The sequence below is a fragment of the Ochlerotatus camptorhynchus genome, unplaced genomic scaffold (assembly GCF_037179485.1).
Source record: "Ochlerotatus camptorhynchus isolate MF236.1 unplaced genomic scaffold, CSIRO-AGI_Acam_v1.1 ptg000213l, whole genome shotgun sequence".
Taxonomy (NCBI): Eukaryota; Metazoa; Arthropoda; class Insecta; order Diptera; family Culicidae; genus Ochlerotatus; species Ochlerotatus camptorhynchus.
In genome coordinates this window covers 464,197-475,846 of record NW_027040703.1, presented here as the reverse complement: position 1 = coordinate 475,846, position 11,650 = coordinate 464,197, and the positions used below count along the sequence as shown (strand labels likewise).

The following is an 11,650-nucleotide window of genomic DNA, read 5'->3' as shown; positions in this document are numbered from 1 at the left end:
AGCAAATTCAACAAAACTCAATGTCGACTTACTCAATATCGAGCTCTAGAGACATAGAAAATTTAAAAATCAATTGTTAGATTGTGGTTCTATCAAGGGGTGGTCACTCTGCACACTTATTTTGCGCCAACATTTTTCTCAATGTGCCTCAGTGTGCCGAAGCTGTACCGGAAGTACCAAGAAGTCATTGAACTGTCTTTTGTTTGCTTGTGAATAATGCCTTGTTTGGCAACCCGGTATTTTAACAGCTCTTGTTTTTGTTTTGTTTTGTTTTTCAATGTTTTCAAAAACGACACGGACTCCAGTTGAGACTACACACTGGATGCATCCGTCTCCAAGGATGCCTGCAACGGACGAGCTCCGTTGCTACACGATCCTTCCATCTTTGGCGGAAGGCCGACCCCGCAGAACGAACGTCTATCATTAGGGCTGGAGGTTCTTGGAGCCGGCGGAGGAAACTGATTTGCACCGCCCGAGTATCATCCGTCGGAAAACTGGAAACCAACACCGGCCGGAACACACGACGCACTGATGAAGGACGCACCGCTGACCCGAAACGGACCAGCCAACTTCATTCAACCGGCACAGCAAAAGGGCGCAGTGATGATGGTCTACGGGACTCGATAACAACCCAGCCAACACCGATAAGCTGTTCAATCTGTTCTGCCTGTATGGAAATGATGTCAGGATAAAGTTCCTGAAGACCAAAGAGGGTACCGCCATGGTCCAGATGGGAGACGCCATCGCAGTCGAACCAGTAGAACGCAGCATCCAGCACTTGAACAACATTGAATGAATGGAAATGATGGTAGTAAATTCAAATTGCATTTTCCAAGCAGAACTACTTGTCAGAGTCCACCAACCCGTCCACCCTGCCGGACAATTCGATCAGCTTCAAGGTCTACAGTGCCTCCAAGAACAATCGCTTCCCAGGCCAGCAAAAATCGCATAATCCACTTCTTCAATACCCCACCCGTATGCCGTCCGAGGATCTGCTGCTGACTGCATTCACCACCAAGGACTGCCACTTGTCGCAAGTGCGAAAGTTCCCGCTAAAATCGGAAAGTCCCTCCTCCGGATTGGTCGAGTTCCCGAGCGCAGCCCTGGTGGTGAACGCCATCATGAAGTGCAACCACAGCGCGATCGATCACAAATGCACAAAATTCCCGTTCATTATGAAGCTGTGCTTCTCCTCCTCCAAGAAGATGAACGGTGCGTGGAGCAACGAGAACATCGAAAACACGTTAGCTTTCTGAGCAAATAAAGGAGTTTCCTTTTTCTGTGTAGTTAATGTTATGATTCGTTATTATAATTTCTTATTTTGTTAGTTGGAAGTGCAAAAAGGCAGGAGAGTAAACATAATTTTTTGAACTATTTGAGATTTTGCCAAGATGGTCCTCCAACATTATATGTTGGACGATTGAATGGTTGGTGTAGCATCCATCGCCATGGATGTATTCGAGCAGTTCGAATGGTCGGATGGTATAGTTTTTGTTTGGTTGTTGACTTTCCGATTAAAAATCCAGCACCACTTGTCGTGACCGGCCCGAGATTTACAGCGTTGGCAACGGCTACACGAATTAGGTATGAAGCTCCCAGGGCTGCGGCTGATTCCAATGCTTCTCTTCTGCCATTCCTTCTGCTGGTCCATCTCCTCTAAAATTCGTAAAAAAAAAAGACGGACCAGCAGCAGCATTGGAAGCAGCCGCAGCCGTGAGAGCTGCATCGCTAGTTCGTATAGCCATGGCCGGAAATCTCGGTCAGGTCAAGGTACCGCTGTCAGTTGTTCTTTGTCTGGGAGGAAATGTGGATGCGACTGCCGTCACGGGTGTAACGATTTTAAGAATCCATGGCGAGACTTGGTGGAGATTCACGGTTGTTTTGAAAATAATTTGATTATATTGCGGCAACATCAATAACAAGTTTTAACAAATGCACACTGCGCAGGCGCAGAAAAAGTTCAGTGTTGCCAGTTACTTTAAAGATCATAAAAATCGTAACCATGGGTGCCAAACAGCGCCAATGACTGCGCCCGGGTGTGCCCAAGTTTGATTTTGGCACACTGTGTAGAGTGATCAACCCCTTGGGTTCTATATTTTTATAATTTTATAACTATAAACCCTGTAGTTATAAAGTTGTAGAGAGTTCACTGTATTAATTAATATTCACCAGTGAGTGTTTCACGATATACATATTTTTTTGGTACACATATAATGGCTCATAAAAAGTACGCCATTGTGTCCCAGTCTTAATATCCTTCTGTTTCTGTGCTACTTGCCCCTGCCCAGCCAGGATTTGGTCAACCGTCCGAGAGTAGTATCTGAAGGAGGCTTCAGAAACCAGTTTCCTCCCAAGTAGCAATTGGAGTTTTATGAGGGTTCTGCAGACTATGATATAGACTAGTAGCATGCTTTAAAAGCTTGATAAAACTTGCAATGTTGCTTGGGCTACTTAGCTCCTTTCAATCGAAATTGTTAACCATTAACCTCGAACCCGCCACGAGAAATTGGAACCCAATACTAACCTATAACTACTGCTGTTTAAAATATAAATTCAAACATTACTAATTTTTGGCTCCGCAAAGTGCCACACACGACTAAGCCTAGTAAATAAACGTACTAGTTTTAATTTTTTTTTTTATATTTTGGTGGAACATCTCCTACAGTTCAGCAAGTCTTTCACGAGTATTTAACATTGCACATCGTTCAGAAATTGTACCGCTCCCATCCAGTACGGCTTTCAGAATCAAATTAACTCCAACCCGTTAATAATTAGATAATTCCCATATACAGAACCAACATCCGCCCGGCACAGGAAGTGGAATTGAAAGCTCCGGAAAGGGCAGTGAATTGACTGTTTATACGTCTGGCTTGCACACACTAGCTCGGATAGTTGCTGGTGGCATCCTGCTGGCCAGCAGCGCTTGGCCGAGTGGCAGAACACTTGCAGGCTCGCGTGAGGGAGCACTGAAATCATCCCAATCTGGAATAGATAGTTCAAATCCTGGCGTTCATGGGCGCCCATCAAGTATGGTAAAAGTTTTCGTGCTATTCACCCGAGAGTTTGGCTGCTGCCAGGAAGGATGAGGACACACGATAATTGGATTACATTTTATCTCCGCAGCTCTGTGTGGAAGCTTTCACGCTTTCACGACGACGGGATGTGCCCCTAGATGGAACTCAGTCGATAGGTGTGCTGGCAGTAGCATGTGTATGGTGCTCGGGAATGTGATAGTTTCTCGTTGCTTGTCGGTGTGCGGGGGTCGGGTATGTGGGACGATAGGATTGATAAAAGGGGAAAACCGTTATTGGCAGGTCATTTAGGTTCCGATGCTGTATGGATTTAAATCGAAGTGGTTTACCTAACGACGACGGTAGCTGGTGTAATATCCGTTCGATAGCGGGTAATCAAGATGTACGGTCTTTTCAACGGTTGGCTGTGGGATAATTGACACTTCTGGTAGTGGTTACGTTACAGTGGTGGGCTTGATGTTCTGGTATTGGTTGGGAAGAGCGAAATAACGTCACCGGCGCTGGGTTTGAAAATTCCTTACATGATTTAATATTTTCAATGAATTCCAATGTTTCTCTCGAATTTTTGTTTTTCATCCGATTACAAGTTTATCATGGTTTTCGCATGTCTTCTTCAAAGATCATACGTCTGTTAACAATATTTCAGCCTTTTCTATTTGTGTTTCACTGTTTCTTTGGAACAGTAATTCATGGCCAAGTGGATCACTATTTGAAGTGTTATTGATTGAAGGTTTTTAATCAATTTCAATCGTTCTAACATAGGGCCTAAATTCAAGCATAGGAGTGTTCTTAGAGAGGTTAATTTGTACGAACAAACTGGGAGTTATCTGCAGCACATGGGAGATAATTGTGCGCTTGATGAAAGAGACATTGAATGGGTGCACGGATGGTTGGAAGTTGACCGATGAGATGAGACTGTACATCATAATTATGTTGATCCCAGTTTTGATTCACGTTCCAAATTTCTAAACCAAAAGGTGGTTCTTCGAACATTTCCATGGTTTTTAATTGAGAGCTTTCTAAGCCTGTACCATTTTTGCGTTAATATATATAGAAACACAGTACAATCACTCTTTCTGTCCACGAGAGTCGAGCAATTTTTTGACCCAGCCGCCTTCAGCATGGTTTTACTTTAAAGTTGCCCCTTTAACGGGAGTTTTCCGGGGAATGGTAAATTCAACGAAATTTCAATCCAGGAAATGACGTACAATGTCAGCAGTCTATTGTTTATCGTAGCCCTGCATGATGCCTTTCAATTAGAGACCATCCATAAATGACGGGGCATATTTTTATTCAATTTTAGGCCCCACCTCTCTCTCAAATACTACGTCATTTGTGGATGTTCCCCTATCAATGTGTAAAATACCTCACCCTTTGTGGTACCGCAATATCGAGAACTATGCACAATTCACAAGAGATTGCTAAACAGTTTCACTGCAACATATTTATGCACACTTCACTCCGAAAATACAGCTTAATTTATGCTATCTGTCAAACGAAGGACTGCCAAACCTACTACCTTACCAGCCAGTCAGTTGGAAGCGTGATGGGAGGGTGGATCGAACTAAAACCACTGCTTTGTGGTCGCCTACCTACTGCGTGCCTGGACTTGAAGCGCCACCCGTTCCGCTACCAGGACGGTCTGAATGGAGGGGGCGTGTTTCAACTAAATAGTTGCTGCCGCTTCCGCTGGAATGTGCCCGTGGCTTTGGCTGGTGGTCTACTATAATGTAGTGAACCTGGGTAATGAATTGCGGATGTCCGAACCCTAGCCGGGCCCTCTGACCGGAGGCCTGTTGTTAAACAGCATCGAACAGCGGCCTCATGATACGGCTACTAATGGCAGGAAGTGTTGTGTTTGATTTTCCTATAAACGATCGCCTGCAATGGGCTGGCTTTGTGACTCTGTGAGTGTGGGTGTGTATGTGCGCTGGAACTGTGTGCATGAAGTTGTTTTCCAATTTAATTATAATGCATTGGTGAATGATGGTTATTTTGTTGGTTGTCCTGGAGCGGATGTGGGAACATGTTACAGAGAATTTGAGCTTTGGTAGAGCTTCGGTTGAATGGCAGTAACGTGTTGATTGAAAGCCATGTACTTACCACCGTTGATTGGATGATTCGGTTGAATCTGAAATGAAGGGGGAAAATGATTTTAGGTCGTTTTCGTCTTGAGTGTTGTTTCAAACGGAACTTTACCCCTGTTCTCAACTTAGTGTTCTTTAAGCACTTCTGCAGATGTTGATTGAGAAAGGGGAATTCAAAAAGCTTCAAATTATGAAAATATCCTTGACCGGAGTGTGAATTGAAGTATCAAAAAGCAGATGTTGAAATATTATGTTGCATGAACATCACAGAATCATTGCTCCATCAATACATACTGCGAAATGACGCTCATCGAAAGTCATTCAGTTTTACCTTTCTTTCCATAAACCATATCACACCCTGTGTCAAATATATCCCTGTGTGTAAAAATAGCAACGGGACTGGATTCCGATAAACTTTATTACCCATGTTTCATGGCCTTTTGCACCGCTAGCGCCCGTATGGACTAGTTTTGCCACAGCGCCGGAGAGACCCTTTCGGAATAGAAGCGCGAGTTTGCTCAGTCGACCGGATGGAGGAAATGTGGCACTTATTGGCACTTCCTGCCATTGGGTTGTTTGGCTCCAACGACTGGCTAGAGAGGTAAAGCGAAAAGTGTAACGTGCGTGTATACGTTGGTGTGAAATTTACGATCCACATGGGTCATTGGAGAATTGCCGTATGCATAACAAATACCAACTTCGCGGAAATAATTCCTAGAGGTGCAATGGTAATTCCGTGAGCTGCGTTTGACCTAGAATTTGTGGAAATGTAAAAGGGATGCAGAGATGTTTGCTTTCAACAGTGTATTCAATATCCTGGGTCAGCAGATTCTGTCCGTCGGTGGGAGCAAAGGTGACTAAAGCCCGATTCAAAGTAAATTTGGACGCATTCAAGTGATCATAACTCAAGAATTAAACAACATACACGGTTGATCAAAACGGCAAACAAAAGGGTATTTATTCAGCTTTCAAACGATATATAACAAGTTATTACATTTCACCGTTTCGAACGAATTAATACGTAAAACAGACATATGCAGTGTTTTGAGCTAACCTTGCATCTTTTCCTTCACAAGAATTTTGCAAGAAGGATGACAAATTAAATCGAGCGCTTATCGATACCTGTAATACCCAAGGTTTCAACCCTCTCTATGTTTCTCAATAGCGTAAAATTGAATGTTTCTGCTCAAATCTCATGACAAAGACCTACTGACTGGTTATCTACAGTATGACTGGTTAACAATGCGCTTGATTGACTTCTAACCGACTTGAAAACACGCATTAATAAATACTTTGATAGGCCCCCTGTGCCCCAGAGCTAGTCTAAAAAAGAATGGCCGCATTACCTTGACAGTTAGCCTTTTCGGTCACTCTGTAACTCTTTACTCCTATGGTAAAATCGAGGGTAAAATCCCATAAGCCAACGTCACTCTGTGCGAGAAACATGTTAGACATTACCTTACTCTTTCACTCCAGTGACAAATCTCTTAAGATCCTGTTAATCTTTGCATGAAGAGATGGTGGCTCGCTGGTACCACGGAGGAGTGAAGAGATAAGACAAAACCCGCTAGCCTTCGGGATTTTACCATAGAGATTGTTGACGTTTATCGTACGTCTCAGGAGAAAAAAACTTCATAGCGGAAATTTTTCCCGATGAAAACAAATCACTGAAACAATCACACTTTAGCAATCTCTATAGAGATCTCCAAGCGCAATCTCACGAACACTAAAATCCAACATCCATATATAATAATCAAAAAGAAGAAGAACCAAACAGGTATCGCGATACAACAAATACTTAAAAAGATAGCGCGCGGTCTCACACACACTTTTGTGCATCTGGAGAACTCTATAGGAGTAAAGAGCTAGAAAGGCTAGAAAGCCACCGTCAACGTCAATACTTACACGTTATTTCAAAACTACTCCAATTTGGGTAGAATCCTCCCAGATCGGTCACAACTGAACCTACTTAAAAATGGGTAGACTATGTTGCGAGTGACAAGCTGACACATGAGCAAAATTGGCATGGATTCGACCGACGTTGTTCAATTCAAAGTGTTTTTATGTTACTTCATACGCGAAGTTAACGATTTTCAGAGTTGGTTAGAAATGCTAACATGAAGCTTTAGTGTGATGATTTATTAGCTAGAGAATGATCTTTAGAAGAGGGTAGGTGGATAGTTCCGTTAGAGTACGGCAGTATGAAAATTGAATAGAAGTTGAAAATGAGCGAAGGGCCATTAATGCGACAGTTTTTCAAGATAGACGCACATTTTTGCCTAACCCGTACGATGTACGCGGGGACTTGAAGTATGTCTCCAAGTCCACAGGCAAAAATGTGCGTCCCTCTGCATTATAACACACCATCGACTGGAAATGCTCTCGCAAACGTGAGGCTTTAGGTAGTGATGAAAACGTCGCTAGAACTATTCCACAGCCGCAGTCAGTTTATGAGCAATAAGAGGGACGCACATTTTTGCCTGTGGACTTGGAGACATACTTCAAGTCCCCGCGTACATCGTACGGGTTAGGCAAAAATGTGCGTCTATCTTGAAAAACTGTCGCATTAATGGCCCTTCGCTCATTTTCAACTTCTATTCAATTTTCATACTGCCGTACTCTAACGGAACTATCCACCTACCCTCTTCTAAAGATCATTCTCTAGCTAATAAATCATCACACTAAAGCTTCATGTTAGCATTTCTAACCAACTCTGAAAAGGTTGTTCAATTGTTAACCTGTCACTCCCAACATAGTTTACCCATTTTTTGATAGATTCAGTTTTGACCAATCAAGGTAGATTTTACTCAAATTTGGGTTGTTTTTAAATAGCGTGTACTGAGTATGCAACCAAATATCTGATTTTCTTTCATAAGGGCCAAGATCACAACCGTAAACACTGACTTTTCCACGAATTTCTTGAGAATGAAAACTCGTTCAAGTGTAAGTCACGAATGACGCAAGAGTGTTAAAATGACTAAAATAAGAAAAAAAAACTCGCTCAAGTAAGCCACTACGATGTTTGTGTATAGAGAAAGTCCCCATAGCTAATAGAATTGCTGGGTTACATGGATTAACTTTGAATTACAAGATATTTAAGAAAGAAGCCATTGCTTACGTTTCCGACATTGCCATATGAAGACTCAGTGTCGATTCACGAAAATTTAATTTTGACAGATCGATGTCCAACTATACCAGTTATATCACAGAGGAAACACAAGAAAGGGGTCAACTTTTAGTCAGCAGTTTTGCATGAAGTTCCACATATGTTATGTGTGTGTGTGCTATGTGGCACATTTCTAATATTGGTAATGTTGATATCTTGTTTGTTTTGTCCAGAATTTTTGGTTGTGTTAGGTTGAACACATGGGATTCTTCAATGATGTGCTTGATCATGGCTGTTTTTTTCCCTTAGGCTACGTATCTCTTCATCTGTGTTCGTGTGGTTGTTTTGGATTAGTTTTGTGTATTGATTTATATTGCTTCGATGTCCACTGATTCTTGTTTTGAGTTGGTTTCTCGTCATCCCAATGTACGTTTTCTGGCAGTCTATACCGGCTAAGCTATAGATAACGTTGCGTTGGTCGAGATCATTAATTGGATCTTTGACCAGTCTAAGTATGTTTTTGGTGTTGTTTAGTGTTCTGTAGGCGACTTTTACCTGTGGATAATCATTCTTGAGGAGGCTGGCTATTGTGGGGCTGAGATGAGCGATGTACGGGATGCTTCAGAACTGTAGATGGTGTTGCTGGTTTATTGCAGGATTTTCATCAGGCGGTGTTACTGTTGGATTGTTTGTTTGGTTTTGCTGTGAAAAAATCTGGTGGTGGTGTTGATGTTGTGGTGTAGTTATCATTCTGTTAATAAGCGACGACGGATAGTTGTTCCGACGTAGTTGGTGAAAAAATATGTTGTATTGTTGTTGATAATTTTGGTTGGTGGTGATTTTGGTTAGAGATGTGACTCGTTTTATGATATTATCAGCGACGTTTATCTTCATGCTAGTGGTAGTTCAATAGCCGTCCTGATGAGATTGGCTTTGAATACCACTGGGTGGATATGGTTTGGTCCGGGTTCCGAATGACTAGGGTGTCCAAGAAAGGTAGTCGGCATTGATCCTGCTTTTCGACAGTGAACTGTAGATGTTGGTTGTATGTGCCAGGATGAGATCATCCACGTATTTTTTGAGAACTGGAACTGGGAAGTTTAGCAACCCTTGAGAAAGGCCGCAACGAAACGGTCGAAACGTCGGGAACGTAAAAAAAAATAATCGTTTCTACTAAAAGACTGAGAAAGCCACCCCATAAAAGAATTCCAATCAACCAGTCGAAACCACCATTAGCATTATCAACATGGCTATTATACAACCCCGCCAACCAAGAAAAAATTCTGAGCACGGCTTGGATTGGGAGTTACTCAATTAAAAAAAAAAAAAAAAACATTAATTTAGGGTGCTACTAATCAGGCTCTCCATATTACGTCACGCTGTTGTGTGAGGCGGTATTCAGAAATTTTGAGACAAGCTATGTAAAATTATCGGTCAAACGCATCAATAAAGGAAGGGGCGAAAAATTTTCTTCAATTTCTCGTGATATAATTCATGCTTTTCAATCCATCAAAATGAACATTCCGATGGTGCCTACCCTCAGCCAATCATCATCTTGATCTCATTCAAGACGACTCTCTTAGAACTCGCACTTCCTCTCACCCTTCCATTTCAAATAAGTATAAAAACTCCAGCAAACATGACGGCTGCTAAAACCCTCCTGACGAGTCCTGCATGAGTTTATGTGTGTCACTGGAGCATAAATTTTTATGAGGCCTAATACTGTAAACGTGGCACACAACACACCGCACCATACACACCCACCCACATGTTCACCGTCGCCATCATTATCATCAACGCCGCCGTCGCCGCCGACGTTGTCGTCGTCGTCACCGTTGTCGGATTTCTTTTTGTTCTCCTGTTTGGTTAGAGCCCAAATTCAATATGACACTCCTCCACCTCCCGTCTGTCCCCTTCCTCCGTTCCCTGACTGGTTTGCGTTTGGTGGGGTCTCTTGGTGGCGAAATGAAAAACACATCCCCCGGCGGACGGAGGTGATGTGACATAATTTCTGGCAGATAATTTGCTCTCGTTTCCCGGAATGGTTCCCGTTGTCGGTTTCGGATGGAATGTGGAACGGTTTTTTTTTTGGAGAATATTACCACTGAAATTCGCCCGTTGCAAGGGGAAATACGAATGAATGAAGGGTAATTGGTGTGCTAATTTTTGAGGTTATGTTCAATGGGGGAAGATGCTGATGTCTGACTGGCAGTGGTGGTGTGGTGGAATGTCGGTCATGTTTGGGGATTTTATTAGGTTATTTACTTCGTGTTGAATGGTTGTGCAAGAAAATTTCGCTATCTTTAGCTCTTTGTGCTTTAAAACTGAATAGGTTTTTAAAGAATTCCAAGTAAACCATTAAATTTCAGGTATTTTAAAAACAGTTGAACAGTATTCTTGTTTCCATAAAAACCTAATAAATACCCATACATGAAAAAAGTACATACCGTTGACCTTCCTATCAGCCCATTAAACTGCAAAACATCACGTCATAACATCAGCCATCAGTCGCACTTTACAAGCCATAATAGGCAGAATTCTACCAACGTGAATGTACTTTCATACTCTCATGAAAGCGCATACAAAAAATTCAACCTCCTCCAAAGCTTCCTCCCGGCAGACGATCTCATACGTATCCACATAAAACCAGGCACTTATGCTGGCGACAGTGTGTATAAATAAATCCTTTCACATCCTTCTTAGCACATAATAAAAATCGCACACATTCACTCTCCTCCCTCTTTTCCCCATCAAGTTCTGTGTTTCTGACATAGGTAGGTAGGTACCTACTCCAGCCTGTTGCGTCGATTTTACGTTGTTGTGGAGGAATAAAAGAGAGCACAAGCCAAGAGGCGGAAAATCTCTCCCCTCCCAGCTGCTTTTTTGGTCGGATTTTCCTCGTGCCATCAAACATGGCAACTGGCAACTGACATTTTGCTCTCCTCAGATGGCAGAGAATCATTGTGTGGTAGACTGTTTTCAAAGTTTTGGTGATTGTTTGTATTTGTCATTATGTCAAAATGGTCATATGTTATGAGTCAAATGCTGAGTAATACATCCGAAATAAATCGGATCGATAATTACAAACTACTCTCCCTTGTTCGGTATATTTTAACACTATATTTTTCTTAGTTATCAGCTCAGGAGACGCTAGGAGGACTGCAAAGACTTGCTACTCTCTAAATAACTTGCGCAATGAGCAGACGCCGAGTATGGCACTAGATCCCCTACCCAAGCAACCATAGGCACGTCATTTTGCCTTTTTGGCTATATACAGCTTAACAACGGCTATACCAGTGTTTGCATGTTCTGATGAGGCCCGTATATAGCCAAAAAGGCAAAATAACGTGCCTATGGTTACTTGGGTACTCTATTTGCTTCCATTGCATCGGTTTATTCAATTAGAAGCTGAAATACTACATTAA

General features: G+C 42.3%; 1 pseudogene; it reads left to right on the top strand.

Annotated features, from left to right (window-relative positions):
* The first annotated feature begins 531 nt into the window (after positions 1–531).
* On the top strand, positions 532–1,256 carry LOC135703471 (heterogeneous nuclear ribonucleoprotein L-like; annotated as a pseudogene).
* The last annotated feature ends 10,394 nt before the right edge of the window (positions 1,257–11,650 follow it).